The sequence below is a fragment of the Lissotriton helveticus genome, chromosome 6 (genome assembly GCF_964261635.1).
Source record: "Lissotriton helveticus chromosome 6, aLisHel1.1, whole genome shotgun sequence".
Classification (NCBI taxonomy): domain Eukaryota; kingdom Metazoa; phylum Chordata; class Amphibia; order Caudata; family Salamandridae; genus Lissotriton; species Lissotriton helveticus.
Genome location: NC_136067.1, coordinates 1,513,808,011 through 1,513,831,956, shown reverse-complemented (window position 1 = coordinate 1,513,831,956; position 23,946 = coordinate 1,513,808,011).

Below are 23,946 nucleotides of genomic sequence, written 5' to 3'. Positions count from 1 at the left end.
ACTGGACAAGCCTTGTTCCAGTACTCTGGAAGTGAAAGAAATTACTGAGGGTCAGATGTGCGAAAGAGTCACCAAACCACTTGAAAACTGGTTTAGTTAGGACCATACAAAGTGTACTGGTAATGTATAGTAAAGTTCAATTCAGTTATATTTGCAAAAATAGAATAACGAACCAAATCTATACAAGTTAGCAATTTGTGTGACCTTTCTTAATATCTATTTAATAATAGCGAGTCATTAACCGTATTTATTTAACGATTCACAAATTGCAAATAGTTGCAAAACCAACATTTTGGACTCTCAGATTACTCTGAAGTTGAACTATGTGGTAGGCATATGCGGAAACAAATTGATATATGATCCTTCTTATTTTATAGCCAGAATTGTCTCTTACAATGCACATATGAAAAACTGTAAATTTTAGAAACAAAACATAGGAGAATGAGGTGAAAGGACATGATCTTTGAAGACCCAGTAAGACTTATTAACTGGATTGTGAAGGAGAATGTTGGGTAGTACTGGCTTTGCAGGATGTTAGTTTATTTTACCATGTGCTTAGAAGTAAAGTACATATTAATCAATGAATCCCATTTTTTCCTATAATTATATCACCTACTGTTTATATTGCTTTAGATCGCATTGTGTTGACAGTAGGTGGGATTGGGCCTATTGTATTCTTTAAAAATGTACATACGTTTTTTGATTTACCTGTTGAGACATCAAGAAATTAAATACTTTTTTAGTACACCTCACAAAAAGTCTATTATATACCCATACATATAGTTAAAAATAATTATAATGCAAGACTTTTATAACAAAGAAGAAATAGCAACAATTGTGCTGTTTATTCTTATATTGGATAGAAATAATCTGTTTATTTATTCACTGTACATAACAATACCAAAAATAGCAGGTAGCAGTAGCATGTAATGAAATAATAATGCACAATATTAGAGAATATATATTAAGCAGAAATTAACATCAACAATTTCTAAATTGATCATAAACCCGTTTTAATGGTGACTCCTTCCTTTTGAGAAGCTACACCTCACAGCAGATTATGAGGGATCATCACTTCTCCTCGGGCTTTGATGCAAACAGTGTATCTCCTGAACCACTTTGGCTTGAGACCTACTCCCTTTCAGTTCGTTATACTATTGTAGTAGCAGTAGTGTGTGAAGTTTGCAAAACGTCAAGTGCAGTAGTGACTTTCCTTAATCCACGTGCTACATGTAATAGGCAATTTCTACTGGCAAATTACCTGTGCATCTGCATAATACTTATGTAGCGTTTGACAGATAGTTTGCAGAATGGGAAACACATCAGTTGGTGCATTAGTTGTTACTGCCAGCGTTTTTTAGATTTGCCTTCTTTCTGCAGGCCTCCCGACTCGTCGCCGCAGGTGACCCTCATAAAAGGGCGGACACCGTAGTGCCACAAGATAGCAAGCGCACCAGCCTTCTGGTGTTCAGCGGCTGGGGCCGCTGCGGTCACGTCACTTCCAGTAGGGGGGTAGGGGGGGTCGGGGTATTTAGGCTTCTCCATCCCCATGAGCGCCCTCTTTGTCGCTCCTACTGCCCTCGATGTTGGTGCCCAGGATCGTCTGGATTAGAGGTGAGAGGCTTTTCCCCCCTTCGTGCTCGCTCCCCCCATTATGGGGGTCGAGATGGGCTGGGCGGCCTGCCTAGTAACGGGCCGCTGAAGTTGGGGCGTTAATTGTCGAAACGATGTTTAATTTATAAATTATGTGTAGTTTGTTTTCGTCAGGGCTGGGCACTTTACCGGGTTCTTCGCTCCAGGTTTCATGCGAGGCTTGATTATTTAAATTCAGGTACTTTCCTTGCCCGGGGGCAGCATGCGTTTATTTATGTTGAGGATACATGCGCTCACACCGGGTCGCAGCAGTGTGAGGAAGCAGGGGTCGGTTGTTCGTCTAGGGCCGGCCTGCCCCCCTCTCCCACCCCTCCCGTCCCTGGCATTTTCTTCCCTACGGTTAGGATTTAAGGGGCCTGGGATTTTGCCTTATCCGGGTTAGTAGCTAGCCGGCGGTGTTCCCATGGGATCTTGCCCGGGACTGGAATTTTTTCACGAGCATTTGCAACGTCTCGCTCTGCTTGCGAGAGGCAGCGGGTTCGCGAACAGAATCCTCTCCTTATCCTTTCTCGGGGTTTCAGCACGCGGGAAGAACGGAATCTTGCCCACTTTCGTCAGGTGGTTCTTTTTATTGACCCCTCGTGGACGAGCAGTCTTAGGCACTGTAGCTAGTGTCCAGTCTCTCTCGAGGCGTGGGGTCGTACCCCTCCGCTGCGGGTGTTTTCCTGGGGCGCCATTGTTCGGCCTCGTGGGTAGGACGCCCTGGGGGCCATTTTCAGGCAGTTTGTCGCTTCGGCTCAAGTGGGGGAGGGGTGTGGGTGGGTGGCCATTTTGGGGCAGCTTTGGTCATTGCCGCCACTGTGGTGCAGGGGCCGGGGTACAAGGAGCTACACTGCATGCACAATGGGTTAAGAGCAGTAGACTTTCCAGCATGTCATGTGTGTTCTTTTTGAGCGTTCACTTTCCAGCGCTCGCGGGGCACTCGCCCATGCGGCGGTCCGGGGAGTTATTACCGCATCTGCCTACACTCTTTCACCCCTCGGGGATCTTCCCCTCACCTCCTGGGGGTGTGCAACTCGGCCAGCGGGCCGTTTTTCCCGGGCGACACAGGGAACTTTGGTTGTGCCCCTTCTCCTTGCCCAACACTGGTCGGATGTGCAGCGCGGTCCATGCGGGACTGGCCTGCGCGCTCCGGTGTTTCCCTTCCTGTGGCAGCGCATTTTTCCCCTCGCACTGCAGAGTGGGGCAACCACAGGTTTCCCCCTTGGGGTCCAGGTCTCATCTTCGCATGCAGTGCATGTACCGTACCTGGTGTTCCTGTGCCACGGCGATCTCCCGTGTCGGCCCTCCTCTTGCCTGGGAGGATTTAGTTGCGTTACTGTATGCCTCGTGCTGGCCAGCGCTGAGGGGGACGTCCCTGGTCTTGATCGGCATACGGGGGTTTTAGTGCGGCGATGCGGCGCGCACTCCACTTGCGAGAGAGTTTTTATTGGGTAAAACCCCCCTCCTAGGCTTTTGGTTCAAGGAGGCACTCCCCTCGGTCCGTACTCCTCAGTTGTTCTGCGAGTCACGTCAGGCATTCAGACCACGTCTTTCGTCAGGCCTGCGTTACCCTGGAGAGGTGTTGGCCTTTGGCTGGAGCGCTCGTCCTCGGACATGGAGGTGCTGGGTTCGAGTCTCGGTTACCACGCCCAACTTCCGGTGATTCTGTGCAAATCACCTATTTTCTCCGTGCCTATCTAAAATGTATGTCTGTTCCCTTGCATGTAACTGGTGCTATGTTATGCGCTCTGATACCCGATTCGGACAGGGTCCAGTTCGTGCTATTTATAACTCAGTGGCTGCTCCCTCTTCGGAGTGCAAGTGGCATCGCCCTAGGGGCAGGCACGGGAGGTAAGTCAGTGCTTTTTGACCACTTTCCCGTGAAGCGCATTATACTAAACAAGCATTTGCTATGCAATAGGTCTCGCAGTAAGTTAGTGTGAGCTTTTGTATTGACACTTTTGCCCTGGGTGGTTTGGTTTGGGGAGTAACTAGAAGGGCAATCAGGGCTGTTACATGTTACATATAAGGTGGCACTCTCATGTGTTTACTTTCAGGTTAGAACGTGTACGGCTGGCGAGGACTGGCTAAGAGGAAGCTGGAATACGGTGGCATGACGCCTGAAGCGGAAGGAGCACTACAGATTAAAGAGCTCATTGTAAAGAATGGAAGGAACGTTGTGACAATTTCTTTTATTTTTCAGGATACAAAGCAAAGTAATCAGCGCAAAGGACGAGAAAGCGGCACAGGTGGCAATTGGTGGACTAAAGACAGGTATATGGTGAAGGACCAGTCTTTGGTGTGGACACAGAGGGGGGGCGCATGCACACAGAAAGGGAGAGGGAACACGACAGTGTGTTGTCAAGAAAATTGTCTCCTTCAAGTGCTCCAACTAACGTGACCTTTTTCCCTCCATAGCCTTTTCTCACTCTCCCTCGTGGATTTCCTCCGAATCGATCGCAATTTTTTTTCGTTCCGCTTTGTCGCACCATTGTAATGTAAGTATGGAGGGGTCTGGGACACGCACCAGTTGTTACTCAAGATGGCCAGGTTACTTTTCACCTTGTGTGTGCTGTGGCTGATCCTAATTTTTATCCCCAGATCCTGTGTGGGCGAACAGAAGTGAGAATGGACAGCCAAAGTTCCCCTCCCCTCTTTCAAGAAAATACCCATGTGGAGGACTCGTTGCCGGGCACCTCCCAGGACGCAATGTGGTCAGACTTTTTGGAAATGGCAAAGCTCAAAGGCCTTGCTTGGGCACAGAACTTGATGAACACGCCAGAGCCAGAGGATTCTGGTTTTCCGGCTGAATCCCCATCGTCCGATACCCAGAGCAGTACCGATGCCGCTCCCTCCAGGCCCAAACGGATCAGAAAGCCCACTGTTAGGGATTTCCCCCTGGAATCTTTGCCGCTGACACGAAGCAAATCGGTGGCGAACCCCCGTGAGGTCCCGTCACAGGGGGCAAGTGCTACGCCACTGCCCCCGGTCCTCTCCAAGGACAACCAGGCTGCCCAAGGTAATTTCGCTACCAGAGACAATCTGGCAAAAGTATTGGACACTTTGAACAATTTTATGGGGCGTTTCCAAGGGGGGGGTTTCTGCTGCTAACTTACCCCAAGCCGGGGGTAGTAGTGTTGTTAGCGTGAGTCCTGCGCCGGCAGCCTCCACTGTTTGCTCATCTGTGCAAGCGTCTAAGCAAGGGCATTCAGGGCAAGTTGCAACCACATCGGTGGCTAATACTATTACGAATGGGGTGCTGAGTGCGGCGCCGCTGGGGAGTCCTCCCGCCGCTCCATCCCCGGTCATTTCTTTGGTTCCTAACACGCCCTTTGTCACGTTTCACCCTCCCCGACCTATGGTAAAGCACTGTCTGCCCGATCTTGAGAATCAGAATAAAAAACTACATATCCCATGATCCTTTGAGCCGCGCGCTCCTATGACGCGACGCTCCTAGGGATAAACAGGAAGTCGGGCGGAAGACGCGCCGCCGATTATTCCTGCTGTTGTCTTGGTCCTTTGACTGTGGATATTCGTGGATATCGGCGGAGGTAGCGGTTGGTATTCACAGAAGGGTCACGCTGCTTTCTGCGTGTGGATTACTGGTGAGGCTTTGGAAGCGCCTACAACGTGGTGTTCCTTGGTGAGGTGCCGTTCGTTGTTGGAATTACCAGGAGGGGCTTAGGAAGCGCCCGTGTTCGTCCTTCTTTCCAGCAACAGGTTTTCCTTGTTATCGAGTGGGGCACATAAGTTTCCGTGTGCGGGTACAGTGTCCCGTTGCTGAGTACTTGCAGGGAGCGTCTTGCTCCGGTTTGCGCAGGACACCTGGGCATAGGTGCCGCCTTACTTGTTCTGTACTCTTTGGCCATTTGGAAGCGCCTACAGAGCAGTATCTGTAGAGACGCTAAGACTATTTGTTTGTTCATACAAGGAGCGTTTTGCTCCAGTGAAGCGCAGGACACCTGGGCATAGGTGCCGCCTTAATTGTACTGTACTATTTAACCACGTAGCAGCGTTTACAGAGCAGGATCTGTAGAGACGCTATACACAAACTTATGCTGGGCTTATAATTTCCTTTTCTAACTATAAACTTGCAGGGAATATTGGGAGGAGTGATCCTGGGGTTGTCGCGTCTTGCACACCCAGAGGTCGTTCTTCTACTTATTTCCTCGGAGGAGAAAAACCTTTGTTCTTATTTACCGCTGTGAACAGGAATGTGATCACTATTTGTTTTCTTCAATTGATGCTCTGGGGCAATTACAGGTTGTCTATTTCCTACATAAGGGTAGGTGTTCTTGGCTGGCTACATCTTTCAGAATCAAGGAAGGGAGGGAACCAGGGAGTTGCTAACGTTCTCTATATTATATTTTCCAGTACTATACCCAGGGATATAGAAGCCGCCCTTAGATCCTTCCTGCATTCAGGCAAAACCTGTGGGTTATCCAGGTGAGGTTTACAGGAGTGTTGTTACATAGCAAACGTCCCAGTTTAGGATTATCTAGTCCTTATTCATTGCTTTTGTGGTTTCAGGTTTTCGGTGCCAAGAGCCCAGCTGTTCTCCTCCGGACCCAACTTTTCCCCCGCTTGATCGCCTTAACAGTCTGGACACACTTTCAGTCAGACTTGGGTTGATCTAGAGGTGGGCCCCCTTATAGCATCGATCCAATCCTGAGGAGCAACCAGAACGGACCTGACAGAATAATCGGCCTAAAAGTTCTGCTCCTCCTGGTTGGGTTGATTCAAAACATGGACTTAGAAGAGGTAGTAACAGCCTTAGGCCTAGTTCAGGCGGAGTTGGCAGCCTCTCGCCAGGAAACGGCTGCGTTGCAAGCACGCATGGATGCTATGCAGCGGAACCCGTTTGATGCAGGGAATCCCGCCCCACATCCAACCTCGTTGGTAGTGGAAATGCCTTCTCCGGTTCCTTTGGCTCCCCCAGAAAGGTTTATGGGAGATAGAAAGAAAGTGCAGGTATTTATGACCCAGGTGATGATGCACTTTACCTGTAAACCCAAATGTTTTTTAACCAATCAATCTCGGGTTTCCTTTCTAATCTCATATCTGGGAGGAGAGGCAGCCCAGTGGGCTGTACCCATAGTCAGGAACAACGAGGGAATCCTTTATGATTGGGACCTGTTTAGAGCCGAATTCGAGAAAACGTTTGACAGAAGAGCTGAGACCTTCTCAGCTGATAAGGAGTTGCTTGTTCTTAAACAAGGCAATTCGGATATAGTGACCTACCTAAATCATTTTAGGCGATTGATAGCTGAAACAGATTGGCCTGAAGCCAAACAGATGGTTCTGTTTTACCAAGGTCTCACAGACAATCTAAAAGATGTGATAGCACAAGTTGAACCCCAGCCGACCACATGTGCAGCCTTTATCGATTTGGCGTTACGCTTGGATCACAGATTAAGAGAAAGAAAAGGAGAGACCGGACGAAGAGACAGACCTCCGGTGTTCGGGGAGAAAACTACTAGCGGGGAGAAAGCCGAAGGCAAATCCGAACCTATGGAGGTTGGAGTAGTGCGAGCGTCTCTCACTACCAGTGAAAGAGAACATCGTCGCAAATTCGGACTATGTTTGTACTGTGGGAAAAAAGGCCATTTTTTGCGAGAATGTCCGGTGAAACCGAAAGGAGGACGCTATCGAGTGGGTCAAGGAGCCTTATCCACTGTTGATAAGGGTTCGGAAAACTCCGAGGCTTGAGTCCTAAGGAAGGGAGGGACTCAAGTGTTCATTACATCCCTTCTATAACCGAAGAAAATCGAGTGGGAAACCGATTGTTCTTTATAGACATTGAATTGTGGATTGACCAAGACCCTAAGTGTGTCCGTGCAATGGTGGATTCCGGAGCAACAGGTTGTTTCATGGACTTGGCAGAAGCAAGGAAATTGGGTGTGACCCCAGTGGATAAACCGGTCATGGAAGAAGTGTTCGCAGTAGACGGTCATGTGTTGGAATCCGGTCCTATCACTCAACACACTCCGGAATATGAAATGTGGTATGGGGGTTATCATAAGGAACAGCTGTCATTTAACCTCATCCAGGCTCCTAATTACGGTATAATTCTAGGACTCCCTTGGCTGAAAAAACATGAACCCGATATTAAATGGAAAGAACAATCCTTGGAGTTCTCCTCTTCTCATTGCCAAGTCCACTGCATCCAGGAGACCCCCCGACCATCTATGGTATTGGCTGTTACTCACACCATTTCCACAGCAGCGGAAAAAGAGGTGGAACTGCCCCAATGTTACCAGGAGTTTGAAGATGTGTTCAGTAAAACCAAAGCAGAAGTGCTTCCCCCACATAGGGAATACGACTGCCGCATCGACTTAACACCAGGGGCAGTGGTTCCATGTGGTCGTATTTATGCATTGTCTCAGCCTGAAACGAAACACCTACGGGAATATTTGGACGATCTACTCGCTTTGGGATTCATTCGACCATCACGATCCCCAGCAGCCTCCCCCCTTTTTTTTATTCCGAAGGCTAATGGGGAATTACGCTGCTGTATCGATTATAGGGCATTAAATGCGATCACCATCAAAAATCAATACCCTCTTCCATTGATTCCGGTATTACTGGAACAGGTAAGATCAGCCAAGATGTACACTAAATTGGATCTTCGGGGAGCATACCATTTAGTACGCATCCGCTCAGGCGATGAATGGAAAACTGCCTTTAAAACTAGGTACGGACTTTTTGAGTATCTTGTAATGCCCTTTGGGCTATGCAACGCCCCAGCCTCCTTCCAGTTTTTTCTCAACGAGGTGTTGCGAGAGTACCTGGACGTCTTTGTAGTTGTCTATATAGACGACATTTTAATCTATTCTAACGATGAACCAGAACACATCCAGCATGTGACACAAGTACTGGAAGCTCTTCGACAAAACCAACTATTCTGCAAACTGACAAAATGTGAGTTCCATGTCACGACCGTGGAATTCCTGGGAGTCATGCTCACTCCATCAGGGCAGATAATGGCTGAGAGGAAGGTACGAGCCATTGTGGAGTGGCCACAACCCGCCTCCGTCAAGGATATTCAGAAACTCCTGGGCTTTTCAAACTTCTATCGGAGGTTCATCTCTCACTTTTCGGACCTGGTGGCCCCTCTCACGAAATTAACCCGGAAGAACAACCCCTTTATATGGGGAACAGAAGAACAAACTGCTTTCGATCGGTTGAAAACCGCTTTCACTTCTGCTCCGGTCCTAATACATGCTGACCCACGCCTCCCTTTTGTGGTAGAGGCAGATGCGTCTGACCTCGCAGTAGGGGCTGTTCTCTCGCAGAGAAGTGAAGATACAGGACATCTGCATCCCATTGCCTTCAGGTCACGCAAGCTAAATTCGGCAGAACGCAATTACACGATTGCTGAAAAGGAATTGCTTGCTATTAAAGACGCCTTCACAGAGTGGAGGCATTGGTTGATGGGTGCCACCCATCAAATCACTGTCTATACAGACCACCGGAATCTTCAGTTTCTGAGAGCCGCACGCCATCTCACTCCCAGGCAACTGAGATGGATGCTCTTCTTTTCAGAGTTCCATTTCGTGGTCACCTTCAGGCCTGGATGTAACAACCGGAAAGCAGATGCTCTCACCCGGCAAGAAAGTCACCCCGTCTTGAGGGAGCTCCCCGAAACCAGCATCATCACACCGGAAAGGGTGATAGGGGTGATCCATACGGCTGACTTTCTACACAAGGTTAAGAGAGGCATCCAGACCTACGCGTGGAAAACGTGGATTCGGTTGCACCCGGAATGGAGGATACGTCAAGGACTGCCTAGGAAGGGATCACAATTGCTTCTCCCTACTCTTGCATTGAGAAAACAAGTATTCAAGTGGTGTCATGATCTACCTTGCGCTGGACACACTGGAGGACAGAAGACATTGGAAAAGCTGCTACGCGCTTACTGGTGGCCCACCATCCGGCCGGATGTGGTTGCTTGGGTTCAACGATGTGAGGTCTGCTCGCAAGCCAAAAGCGATCATAGACCTGCGCAAGGGCTGTTACAAACAATGCCCACGCCTGTGAGTCCTTGGGAAAGCTTTTCAGTAGATTTTGTGGTGGGTCTCCCTCAGGATCATGGGATGTCTGCTATCATAGTAGTCGTGGACTACCTAACAAAAATGGGCCACTTCATAGCTTGTAGAGGGGTACCCACAGCTAGTCAATTAGCCCAGCTGCTGCTCATACACATTGTCAGATTACATGGCTTACCTAAGGTCATTGTGTCTGACAGAGGGGCGCAATTCACTGCCAAATTTTGGAGGGTCTGGTGTGATCGATTGGGCATTGCCTCCTCCTTGTCCACAAGCTTTCATCCACAAACTGACGGGCAGACCGAACGGTTAAACCAGACCCTCAAACAATACCTGAGGTGTTTTGTAGATACATCCACAGAAGCATGGGTGGAATGGTTGTGGTCAGCGGAGGTGGCGTATAACGACGCGATGCATTCCTCCACCTTGTGTTCCCCGTTTTTTTGTACATATGGGTTCCATCCCAGGTTTACCCCGTTGAGTGTGCCAGGTGTAGAAGCCTCGATTCCACAGTTACAGACCAGATTGGTACAGCTAAGAAAGTCTATTGTGCAGGCCAGAAACAATCTCGTTAAAGCCAAACTTCGGTACAAAGCGCAGGCCGATAGACATCGTAGGCCTTGTCCTGGGTACACGAAAGGGGATTGGGTGTGGCTATCCACTAGGAACATTCGGTTCAAAAGGTTCAGTGTTTTCAACCCCAGATTCATCGGTCCTTACCAGGTGGTTCGTCATGTTAACCCCGTAGCCGTGAAACTCAAGCTTCCCTCACATTTCAGAATACACCCTGTGTTTCATGTCTCTCTGATCAAGCCTGCCCAGGGTCCAAGTCATAAAGCCCCTGTGCCGGTGAGGGTTGAACAGGAGGTGGAGTATGAGGTGCGGCGCATCTTGGACTCTCGCAGAGTAAGGGGACGGCTCCAGTACCTGGTGTCTTGGAAGGGCTATGGTCCCGAGGAGGATTCATGGGAACCGGTGGGTGCGGTGCATGCACCCGGACTGGTGCGGAAGTTCCATTTGTCTCATCCTGGTAAACCTGGTGGCAGTCAGTGAGTGTTAAGAGGGGGTGTACTGTCACGTTTCACCCTCCCCGACCTATGGTAAAGCACTGTCTGCCCGATCTTGAGAATCGGAATAAAAAACTACATATCCCATGATCCTTTGAGCCGCGCGCTCCTATGACGCGACGCTCCTAGGGATAAACAGGAATTCGGGCGGAAGACGCGCCGCCGATTATTCCTGCTGTTGTCTTGGTCCTTTGACTGTGGATATTCGTGGATATCGGCGGAGGTAGCGGTTGGTATTCACAGAAGGGTCACGCTGCTTTCTGCGTGTGGATTACTGGTGAGGCTTTGGAAGCGCCTACAACGTGGTGTTCCTTGGTGAGGTGCCGTTCGTTGTTGGATTTACCAGGAGGGGCTTAGGAAGCGCCCGTGTTCGTCCTTCTTTCCAGCAACAGGTTTTCCTTGTTATCGAGTGGGGCACATAAGTTTCCGTGTGCGGGTACAGTGTCCCGTTGCTGAGTACTTGCAGGGAGCGTCTTGCTCCGGTTTGCGCAGGACACCTGGGCATAGGTGCCGCCTTACTTGTTCTGTACTCTTTGGCCATTTGAAAGCGCCTACAGAGCAGTATCTGTAGAGACGCTAAAACTATTTGTTTGTTCATACAAGGAGCGTTTTGCTCCAGTGAAGCGCAGGACACCTGGGCATAGGTGCCGCCTTAATTGTACTGTACTATTTAACCACGTAGCAGCGTTTACAGAGCAGGATCTGTAGAGACGCTATACACAAACTTATGCTGGGCTTATAATTTCCTTTTCTAACTATAAACTTGCAGGGAATATTGGGAGGAGTGATCCTGGGGTTGTCGCGTCTTGCACACCCAGAGGTCGTTCTTCTACTTATTTCCTCGGAGGAGAAAAACCTTTGTTCTTATTTACCGCTGTGAACAGGAATGTGATCACTATTTGTTTTCTTCAATTGATGCTCTGGGGCAATTACAGGTTGTCTATTTCCTACATAAGGGTAGGTGTTCTTGGCTGGCTACATCTTTCAGAATCAAGGAAGGGAGGGAACCAGGGAGTTGCTAACGTTCTCTATATTATATTTTCCAGTACTATACCCAGGGATATAGAAGCCGCCCTTAGATCCTTCCTGCATTCAGGCAAAACCTGTGGGTTATCCAGGTGAGGTTTACAGGAGTGTTGTTACATAGCAAACGTCCCAGTTTAGGATTATCTAGTCCTTATTCATTGCTTTTGTGGTTTCAGGTTTTCGGTGCCAAGAGCCCAGCTGTTCTCCTCCGGACCCAACTTTTCCCCCGCTTGATCGCCTTAACAGTCTGGACACACTTTCAGTCAGACTTGGGTTGATCTAGAGGTGGGCCCCCTTATAGCATCGATCCAATCCTGAGGAGCAACCAGAACGGACCTGACACCCTTTACCTCCACAAGCACTCCCACAGGGGTCCCTCCTGCTACCAGCCCATTGCCTGTTCCCCCGCCTTCCCCTGTTCCTGCGATCTCCACCGCAGCGCTCCTCTCTGGGCGATGCTCCTTGGCTTGGCAGGTACCACAAGCTGCCAAAGAGGGTATTTGGAAAAGGGAGTTTATTGATATCTTTACCCTACTTATGTTGGGTCAGGAAGGCATGGACGCTAGAAAGTTTGGGGCAAAGGAAGATGACAAAAAGGTAAAGTATCAGCCTTGGCCTGAAAAGAACATTGCTAATTGGCTAGAAGCTTTCTCCATTTTAGCGTCTGTCACCATGGAACGTAAGACATGCAAATTCGTACATGCCTTCAACACTTGTGGGGGGACCCCACCCCGCAACTTCAGCTTCTTGCCACTCCAAACAGAGCTCCCAGCCAGAAAGTAAAGGGGGACAGTCATTTGGGGACAGGCAGCAGGTCACCGTGTCTGGCTACTCCTTGCATGCTTTCAGACCCTCCCCCGTTACAGCAAAGCAAGCTTTCTGGGCGCTCTCTTTCTCCAGTTTCACCCTCTCCACCAATGTTGCACCGGCTAGCGCCACTAGGAGGGTCCCCTGTGATCCTTGACAACATCACTCCTTTGCTCAGGCGCTATCCCTTAGAGGCAGACAGCCGCTTGCTGTTGTTCGGTTTCCACAAAGGCTTTAGGATCCCTTTCACTGGTGCGCTGGGGAGCAAGGATGCTGACAATCTTAGATCTGCCAAGGAACAACCAGAAGTGATGAGGGCGAAGGTGGAAAAAGAGAGATCTTTGAACATAATGGGAGGTCCTTTCCTGCACCCACCTCTAGAGAATTTTGTTGTATCTCCCCTGGGGGTCGTGCCCAAAAAAGAACCAGGTGCCTATAGACTCATCCACCACCTTTCCTACCCTAAAGGGACTTCGGTCAATGATGGACTAGAGGAGGGAGCATGCTCTGTGTCTTATGCCACGCTGGACGTAGCATTGGATCTAGTCAGGAGGGCAGGCAGAGGGGCCTGGTTAGCCAAAGCAGACATTGAATCAGCTTTTAGGTTACTACCAGTCCACCCGAGCAGCTATCACCTGCTAGGTTTCAAGCTAGACGGCATGTTTTACTATGACAAATGCATGCCTATGGGGTGCGCTGTGTCCTGTGTGTACTTCGAAGCTTTCAGTTGTTTCCTGCAATGGGCACTCCAAGACACATACGGTGTAGAAGGGGTGACTCATTACTTGGATGACTTTTTGTTCATCGGGAGTGACGGGACACAGCTGTGCTCTCAGGCCCTGGCAGATTTTGTTCTTCTTACAGACCACCTGGGGGTTCCCCTGGCTCCTGGTAAGACAGTGGGGCCAGCACAAATCCTGACATTCCTGGGAATAGAGATCGACACGATTTCAGGGGAGTCCAAATTACCAGAGGATAAGGTGCGCGACCTGACTAACAAGATTCAGGCACTGGTAGGGCTGGACAAAGCTTCCCTGGGCTGCATCCAGGGCATCCTAGGTCTACTCAATTTTGCTGCCAGAATCCTACCAGCAGGTAGGGTCTTTGCCAGGAGACTAGCCAGGGCTACTGCTAACATAGCCAAAAAGCACCACATGGGGAAACTGAGCAAAGGTATACAACACGATTTGGCCATGTGGGCTGAATTTCTGCGTAACTTCAACGGGGCAGTGATTTGGAGGGCTCCTTGGGCGGGCAGCCCTGACCTTGCCCTTTACACAGACTCCTCAGGTAGGCACGGTTTTGGGGCCATCTTAGACAGGGAGTGGTGCGCTGAGAAATGGCCCAACGCCTGGATTAAGAAAAAGGTGACAACTAAGATCACCGTCCTCGAGCTCTACCCCATCATGGTGGCCTTCCACTTATGGCCTGCTATCCTGTCTGCCAAAAGGGTCCTGCTGTGGTCAGACAGCTTAGCAGTAGTACAGCCAATCAACTCTCACTCTGCTAGTTGCCCCCTGGTTTTATGCCTGCTGCGTGAACTGGTGCGAACTTACCTTTTCAATAATGTCGAATGCAGGGCGCGACACATTCAGGGTATCAAGAACATCGCTGCTGACGCTCTCTCTCTCGTTTTCAGTGGCAACGGTTCCGAGAGGCTTGGCCAAGTGCGAGAGAGGAAGCCACCCCCTTCCCAGCACACCTCTGGTACCTTCTGAAGTGGTGAACAGAATGAGGGCCCTGGGGGAGATGTCGCTGGCGCCGAACACTAACATATATACATAGATACAAAGCATGTGTTAAACAATTTTTTGCCACTGTGGGGCCGTGGGAAAACTCTGGGGCTGCCGCAGAATTGAAAGTTCAGGCCTTCATCCTGTGGGCCAAAGATAACAAAAAGAGCCGATCTTGGATTTCAGGCCACCTAGCAGCCATTAGCCACAAGGCCAAGTTGAAAGGGCAGGCGGACCCTACCAGTACCTTTGTAATTAGGGCAGCTTTAAAAGGGTGGGCTAGAAGTGAACCCAAAGTGCCCGACAACAGATCACCTATTGATATCATAACACTCCAGAAAATGATCTTGTGTTTGCCTCAGGTTACTTCCTCTGTTTCCGAGACAGCTTTGTTTGCATCTGCCTTCAGTTTAGCTTTCTTTGGCGCTTTCAGGATCTCCAAGCTGGTTGCCAAATCCAAGAATGATACGTCAGGTGTAGCATTGTCTCTGCAGGACATTTTGGTATTGGGTGATACGCTCAAGATTACCCTGCGCCAATCCAAAACCGATCAGCGGGGAAGGGGGATAGAATTTTGGTTACGAAGCCTAGGCTCGCCCAATTTTTGCCCAGTGAGCCTCCTGACTGCTTACCTTGCCATCCGCCCTTTTAGTGAGGGTAATTTTCTCTTGCATTTGGATGGCACGCCGCTCACTAAATATCAAGTGGAACATGTCATGCACGCTTCCTTGTCTTCGGCAGGTGTCTCTACGCTAGGCAAAAAATTTCAGCACTCATTCTTTCCGCATAGGTGCAGCGACAACTGCATCCTCTGAAGGTGTGCAAGTAGAGGGCATCAAACAATTAGGGAGATGTACATCTGACTGTTACAAAAGGTACATCAGACCAGACAGCAGCATGTAGTGCTCAGTGAGCACAGGATATTTTGTTAAGTTTTGTACTGGGACTATAGGCAGCAACTGTGAATTTTGGGCACTCTCGGCCCTGTCCCACAAACTGTTTTGCTGTGTATGTTTTGCAGTGTGGTTTTCTTGCCAGTGTGTTTTATTGCATGTTTTAATAAAATAGTTTCATACAACACTTCTCTTTATTTACCAGGAACCACGGTCTGGGTGCTGGGCCACGAGGGGGTTTCCAAGTTGGCCCTTTGGGCGGAAAACTCATGATCCAAAACTCAATTTGTGTGGCGAGGAATTGCTGGCTTGCGTTGGAGCGGGGTGCTGGGCTTACTATCACAAGAATTACAAGGGAACGCCCACCCCCCAGACGTGCTTATCCTGCACCTGGGAGGGAATGATTTGCCTATCCTAGGTAAAAGGTTCCTCCTGAGGGACATGAAAGTGAACATTACCAAGATCAGCAATTTATTAGGACCTTGCGAACTATGGTGGTCTGAGATCACACCACGCCGGGTTTGGCTAGGTGCTCGCTCTGGGCAAGTGATAGAAGTGGTGCGAAGGAAGGTAAACTGCGCAATTCGTAAGTTCGCAGAACTGATGGGCTTCGGCTTCATTCGACATGGGGAACTTCACGCCAAAGCCACTGGTTGCCTTGACGAGGAAGGAGTCCACCTTTCCAAAGTAGGCATGGATTTATTTCTGTTGGACATTCAGGAAGCCCTTCTTTCAGCAGGTTGCGTCTAGGAAGGGTAGCTCAGGTGTGGGGCCGTGCTTGTGACGGTCGCCACATCCAGGGCTGTGGAGGAGTTACAGGATGATCTAGAGGCAAAAGGTACTCAGGAGTACCCCATGCAGAAGCACAAAGGGTGCTCAGGCCCAATATCCCCGGGAGATCTGTGCGGTGGACCCCGAGGGTGCGACGGCGCCCCGTTATCCTACGGGCGGTTGGTTACCTGGACAACCGGGGGTCGCTTGAAGGCTCCGCCCCTCGTAGGGGGGGTGTGAGCTAGAGGGTGGACCAATGGTTCACCGGACAGGGGAGGGGCTATCCTCTCACCACAACCGCTAAGCACCGTCTGGCCAAGGCCACGGGCTACTTGGCCTATCAGGTGGCAAGCTGCGAGGGGCGGCTTGCCTTTGGATCATCTGTAAGTTAACCCACTATGTTTTGGCATAAGTATGCTAATAAACCTGCAGCTACTTTTTCCCAACAACAAGTTGTCTTGTCTGCTTATTTATTGTGGTACAACATGATTATTGGGGGGATGGTGTGCGGGCCGATATTGGCACTATGCATTGTAATGCATAAGGTTGTGACAGTACTGGTTAAGGCTTCCATGTTGTTATCCGGTTAGTAACACATGTTAATGGTGCCACATACAGCCGTGTACTCTTGATTTATGTCCCGAAACAAGCCCCCAGCTTTTCTAGACTGACCCCTTAAGGCCTTAATGAGTTCTTTAAATTGTCCAGGAGTTGGTACTGCACCCTCATCTTTTAGTCACTTGAGGCTCGTGCTCTGTTTTCAGCTCTTTGTAAAAGGCAGCGTCTTAACATTCTTTGTCTTACAAGTGCCTAGGCTTGCATTTGTCTTGAACTCCAATTTGGAGGTTGAGTGCAATACCGGCCGTGTTGCGGTTGTCTTCGGTCTGTTGATCTAACTCAATCAAGTGGAATAGGAGTGTCTGTGAGTTGGCCAGTGCTGCCAGAATCCATAGGCTTTATTTTCCCATTCCTCCCTCTTTCTGCTTCTTCTCCAGTTGATGGTACGCTGTTGAAAGATGACATTATTAGATTGATGTTGTTGTAGCATGCATACATTACCAAAACATATCAATACTTAATACATTGAAACATAAATTAGTGTATTACTTCACTTCTTGTTAGGGAACATTGGCCGTGATGTAGATTATTTTGACACTTTTTTTAACTACCTCTCCCAAAATGCATTCCTTCTATTAGTAATACCGCTTCTGTAGAGATAATAGTTTTATAATACGTACGTATAACTGTACATAATCAAACTGAATAACAAATGTCTATTTATATTATAAATGTTTTTGCATTCAAAATTGATGTTTTTTTTATAATGAGCACTCACTCGAGGATGGTGGGGCAAGAGCAGTGGTGTCTATATTTGTAATTCGAGACACAGCTTCTGCTTGAAGTGTTGACCCAATCACTAGCTCCATAGGAGTCGATTGCTTGGCTTTTAAAGGCCCGCCTTGTCGCCTTCCATGGCCCGGCTCTTTTATTTGAATTGCTGGCCTTTCATTGGAAGAACACTGCAAGTTAAACATTCATTTCCTGATCTTGTCAATGGTACGTTGAGTGTCTGCGATCACATTATGTTTTTTTGACTTTTTTGTCAGGTTTTCTTTTTATGCAGCTCCGGAACTAATAAAGATGACTTCCCTCAAAGTTCAATATTATGGGCAGCACAATGCTCAACAAGAATCTCCAATTCCTTCTCACTGAACTTTTATGTTTCTCTTTCTTGCTCCACCTTTCCTTGGGTTCTGGCTGGCCCTCATTCTAAAGAATTTCAGTAGAATCTGAAGCAGATCCCTTCCTGTCCTGTATTTTCTCCTTGTCTGTACTGAGCACCTGATGTTGTACTTCCTGGTAGTGTTGTCACCAGACACTGCCAAAGCAACATTAGCAATTTGGGAATGTTTTCACAAATAACTAACTCACAATTTGAGATTCTGAACATGTTGACTGGTAATCTCACCAAATTGCTAAAAGTTAACTTTTTATTAATTTAATATATTTGGATTAGCGGTTCACAAATTTCAATTCAGTAATAATTGCAATGAGCGAACCACTTTGTCAAAGCTTAATCCATCTTGCTTGAGCAATCCTTTTTATACAAATTATGGAACAGTGTTCCCTGGTGACTACTGAAGCCCTCAGGTCTTCATGGCAGGTATCAAGGCACCAGGTTTCTCTCCAACCAGTACTGCTGATAGGATCCATTCCTCCGTGGTCAGCTGGGCTCACCTGGAGTCAAAAGTCCTTCTGCTTTTTAACTCACTGGAGCAGGAAAACAGGAGGTCAGTCTCCTGACCCATGGAGAACAGTTCCAGTCCCTAGGTGCTAGAAGACATCAGGAGTCCTTGGATCTTATTTCTTTTTCCAGGGCCTACTTATTTAGATAAAGTCTCCCCAGGTCCAGGAATGTTCTGAGGAGGTTGTGGTGAGATGCCAGTCCTATCCTGTGCACAGGCCAGGTATTGGACCTAATTGTGTCTACATTCTTGCCTATGATATCCCCTTTTGCACCAATTTGTTTATGCTTTAATGTAAAATACCAGAATCCCTATGTCCAAATTGGCTAACTGCTTCTTTCAGGTGTAGGGCTCCTCCTTTGTTTGGGGTTTGTGGTTGGATGTCTAGGAGGGCCCTGGGATGAATGAGAATGGATCTTTTTAGACCCATTTTAAATTTCCAACTCAAAAGAGATAGTGTTAAAGCTGCCCTTTGTTCTCCCAAATGCCCCAGCTCCATTCCAATACAACTAAACACTGAAAATTGACTTCTTACTACCAACATCCCTGCTTTCCTGGGCCCAGAGGCCAAGCCATTGTCCAGTGAAGATCAGGGTTGTTAACTCCAATCCAGATTGTGTATTGATCTTCTGGAGCTGAGGGGAGTGGTAACACTGGTTTTAAGCCAGTTTTGACTCCGACAGGTCAAGGCACATTTTCATAAACTTGCCTATTCATTACAGTTATAAACAATACTGTTAACCAGTAAATTATATTGAAAGAACTCAGTGGAAACGAACTTTAGTTCATTTTTCTAGCAAAGGTCCTGGAAAAGATAAACTTTAAACAATGTAAGTATAACTAGATTTGTTCCTGAAGAAAGTAACCTACTTTTGCAGAGTAAGGGGCAGATGTATCAAAATACCTATTTGCGATTCTCAAATAGCGATTTTTTGAGAATCGCTATTTGAGAATTGCAAAATGGTATGTATATAAAAAATCACAATTTTTTTAGCGATTTCTTAAAATTCCTTAATTGCGATTACAAAATTGCGAATCGCAATTAAGGAATAATTTCCCCTTCGTTTCTATGGGCCAGGAGGCCCATAGGAATGAATGTGAAGTTATTCTCAATTTGCGATTCGCAATTTGAGAATCGCAAATTGAGTATAATTTCAAGGGGGCAACGGTGTCATAAGGACACCCTGATGCACCCCTGAAATTTACATGTGTTCGCATATGTGGCACATACATGCCCTAAGGGCATGTATGTGCACCATATGGCACCTTCACAAATGCCAGAAAGTGCATTTGTAAAAGAAATCGCAAATTACCACCAACTTGAAGTTGGTGGTAATTTGCAATTTCGTAAGGAGAAATTGCAAAAATGAAATGCTTGATGCATAGCATTTAAGGAATCGCAATTTGCGATTCCTTAAATGCTTATGCAAAATTAAGGCATTGCAAATTTTGCGATTCCTTAATTTTGCTATACAATTTTTTTCATGCATACCATTTAGCGAATTTTTAGTCGCAAACGCTGCTTTTTTGCGAATCGCAGCGTTTGCGACAAAAAAATGCTTTGATACATCTGCCCCCATATCATATCTTGGGGTTTCAGTCACTGTAATGGAACATTATTTCAAATATGTAATATGCCACTTTTTTATATTAAATTCTCAGCCCTAGCACTTTTAGGGCACACTTTAAGGACGACTTATTAATACATTCAAACGCTGTCTTTAATAACAAAATCACCTGCTTTTTTCATATTTTCCTGCAGTGTCTTTAAACTGGAGCTTGGGTACAGTAAACAGGTGCTACTTCAGTCACATATTTTTGTTAGAAATGTGAGTGGCAAAAATTCACCTCACAGCCCACATATGAAAATTAAATTCACCATCTAAAGTGTAATACTGTATCATCTAACAAAGTCATTCATGTACATTCAGTAGACCAATTTTGACAGCACCATTTAAGACATACTGAATAGTAGTCTTGGACAACATAGAGTCATAACAACAGTGTGAGAGAATGTTCTTTTTGCAGGATCTCTCCCTCTTTTTACTAGACTTAATGCTGGTTTAGTGACTCTGCACACTGGGGTGCTGACATCCAGTGCCTAGTGTATATGGTCTGACACCCAAACACATGTAGAATTGGCTAATCCCTGATTATCATACATAACTTACCTATATGTCCCTAGTATATAGTACTCTGTGTACCTATGACCTGTAAGTTAAATGTCAATAGTAGAGTGCAGCACCTATTGCGTCACTACTAAGGTGTCAAGTGAAAACATGACCCTAGGCCATCCTCTGCAGCCTAGCTGTGCAGTTTAAACTGCAAATTCAACCTGGAAAAATACACTATTTGCCTCGCTTAAACCTTCTTTCTTTAAAATTGGTAGGTCACAGCTAAAGTAAACCCCAAGAGCCTATAGGGCAGGGTGCATGGTGTTTAAAAGGCTGGACATGTGTTCTTAAGTTTCCATGTTCTGGTAGTGAAAAATCTCCAAAGTTGTTTTTCACTGTGGCAATGCTGGCTTTCCCAAAGAAAAGCAGTGAGTTACATAATAACACCTTATAATGTACAACTTTGGTTTGGGAAAAGCTAGACCTATAATTAAGTGACTCAAATTAAAATGTAAAATCCAATCTACATATAAGTTGGGTTTTTAATTACTATTTTGAAAATGCCAATTTAGGATTGTATAAACTATACAGCACTGGACCCATAGTCAGGAAGGCTGGGCCATTCAAAACTCAACACCAGAATTGCTAGTAATGACACACATTCCCAAACTCATTTCTATTCGTGATCACACAACTGCATCACTGCAATCACCATTTATTTGCACAATTGTAAAGATGTTTTTAGAGTCCGTTCTAAAAATCATTTTGAATGCACTTGTTTGGTGAAATTACTGCTGACGCGTTTCAAACACCTTTCCATCCGTAATTTCATTGTCATCAACTTTAGAAATCACTTACTCGGAAAGATCGTAATGATGCCAACATTCTGTGCAAGCTTTTCGACTGAGATACTTCAAAAATTGATGACAAGGACATTAAGGATTGTTCCTCTTCCCCCGTTGGTTTGTTAAGAAAGAAAAAGACTTCATTGAAAACAGAGCAACCAAGTGTTGTTTGTGGGTGTAGGAGTAACAAGAGCGATGTATGGTCCTGCCATGGAAGATGGCATGTGATTGGATTAAAGTATAAGAGTGCTTAAAAGTTCTGAGTCCTGAGAAGAACCCATAAGGAGAAAAGGTTTCGAAACGTTTCAGCAGTAGTTTCACAAAACAAGTGCATTCAAAATAAGTCTGTACTGGAGGTCAGTGATGCCAGTGTGTTTAATGCTATAGGAGTAGTAAATTCTCCCTGGGTCCTGTATAGGCACTGTTTTGTTACAGCCTATTTATTTAGGAGCTACGAATGGTAATACAAGATTAAAATATATCAAGCTCCTAAAGGGCAACAAAAAGTCAGAACCTGGACACAACAATTCTTTGAGTGTTTATTGTGTTGTTTTGTACATATTTGTTTATGTTTTAGTCTTGCATGAATTGTATTGACTGTGCAGTTGAAAGGATTATTTTTTTGTTCGTGCTTGTGCTGTATATGTAAAAACATGTTAAATTGTTCTTCATTTTGTAAAACAGACTCTAAAAGAATATTTACAATTGTGCAAATAAATGGTGATTGCAGTGATTCAATTGTGTGATCACAAATCTAAGTGATTTTTTGAATGTGTGTAAGTACTGCCAATTCTGGTGTTGTTAGACTTTAGTGTGGCCCAGCCTGACTTTAGGATTGTTAGCATTTTCTTACCTGAAGTCTTTAGTATCCCTTTCTGAAATTATATGGACTTACCACCTGGCAGTCTCTCATGAATGGGCTTGGGATGTGAGGGGTGTGACATCCTCCCGACAGGATGGCCTGGGTGATGTGCCCATCAATTTTAAAAGCTCACAGTGATAGCCCCTGTGGTAGGTAAATGTAACTTACACAAAAGCCTGCCCCTGTTTTTTTTTTATTTTTTTAAAACCTTTATTCACACAAAGTGTATATCACACAGCATACAGCCTACAACCCGGAGGCCGGCAGCATATCATAGGCAGCAAGGCATCATCATCTGATCACATCGTACATAGCCAATAAGCCGACACCCCGGAGGTCCGGCGGCAGTCAAATAACATGTTAGGTAAGCATCTCCAGATTATCTACCGCTCCGTCGGTCTGAGCCCGCCTTACTGCCCGAGCGTATAAGTGTTTAGTGTCTAGGCAACAAGTGCTGCGCCTACCCTTCTAAGATGCAGGCCTAAGCTAAGGTCCGATACACAAAAAAACAAACTCTAACCCCAACAGCCCAACCCCCCTTAACTCACCAGTTATTAGCCTCCCTATCCCATCATCTTGGAAGTACAGGACCTTACCGCCCTACCTATCTCACCTCAGGAGCCAGCCCAAGTCCACTCTATGTACTGTCTGTCAAAAAGGAACGAGTCAGCACAGTGCTGCTCTCCCTTCAGCTCCACGCCTCGGAATATACACCAGGTAATATCCCATGGTCCCGCCACCACCCTTCCCATGGGCAGCCGTCCTTTCCTGTCTTGTTCAACCCAAACTCACTCTTAAGTCCAGATAACCAACCCTTTTAAGCCCCTTCCATCCCCTCAACGATTAGTCCCTGTCCATTATTACCTCGCTTTGTGGTGTTCCCTCCCGGTTCCTCGCGTGCACTCCCTGTCCAACAGTTCCCTCACCCCGAGGTAGCTCATCACCATCCCCAGTGTGCAAATATGTCTGGTACAGACTCCAAAAATTCTTAGGGCGGCTCATAGGTGGTAGCAGCTCACTGTAAATTTCCGATTGTGTGCAGCAATACAACATATCCCTCGCCCATCGCCTCTTAGACGGCAACGGTCCCCTCATCCAACAGATAGCGACCACTCGCCTGGCCATTAAGAAGCCCATATCTGCCAGTCGTCGCAGTGCAACCGGAAGTGGCTTGGAGTAGCCCAGCAACGCCAGCGCAGGGTTAGCCGGCATCTCAATCTCTAATATCCCGCTCATTTCCGAGAACACCTCTTTCCAAAAGTTGTTAACACCAGGACAGCTCCACGCCATATGCATGAAATCTGCTTCCTGTGCATGGCAACGCTCGCATTCAGCCGAACGGCGAAGCCCATATCTATGCAGTCTCACTGGCGTGTAATAGACACGTTGTAAGTATTTGAAATGGATCAGCCTATGCCTTCCATTGAGGGACAGCTTCCTCGTGTTTGTGCAACAATAGTTCCACATTGCGTCATCTATCAGTATTTGTAAATCTCGCTGCCACTCCAGTCTAGCCTTCAACTCATGCTGTTCCCTTTGTTGCCATCCTATCTTAAGTAAGTTCGTGACTAGTTTGCGAGGAGTCGCAGTTCTAATCCCATATGTGAGTTCCGGGATTTCCGGTGGTTCTGTGAGATCTGCACCCAATAGTTCCAACAGCGCGCTGCGCACCCTGTGGAACTGAAAGCGTAATAGCAGTGTAGCTACAATGCCCGGAGAGAGGACCTGCTCCCATGTTTTCACCACCCCGTCTGTAAACAGGTACTCCATTTTTGCTATTCCTAGTTTATGTAGTGCATCTATGACACCGCCCACTCTATTGGCATATGTGGGGAGTATAGGAGTTCACAGTTCCTGTCCCGTTACAGTGCATGCCACGCGTGATTTGTGGTCTTAATC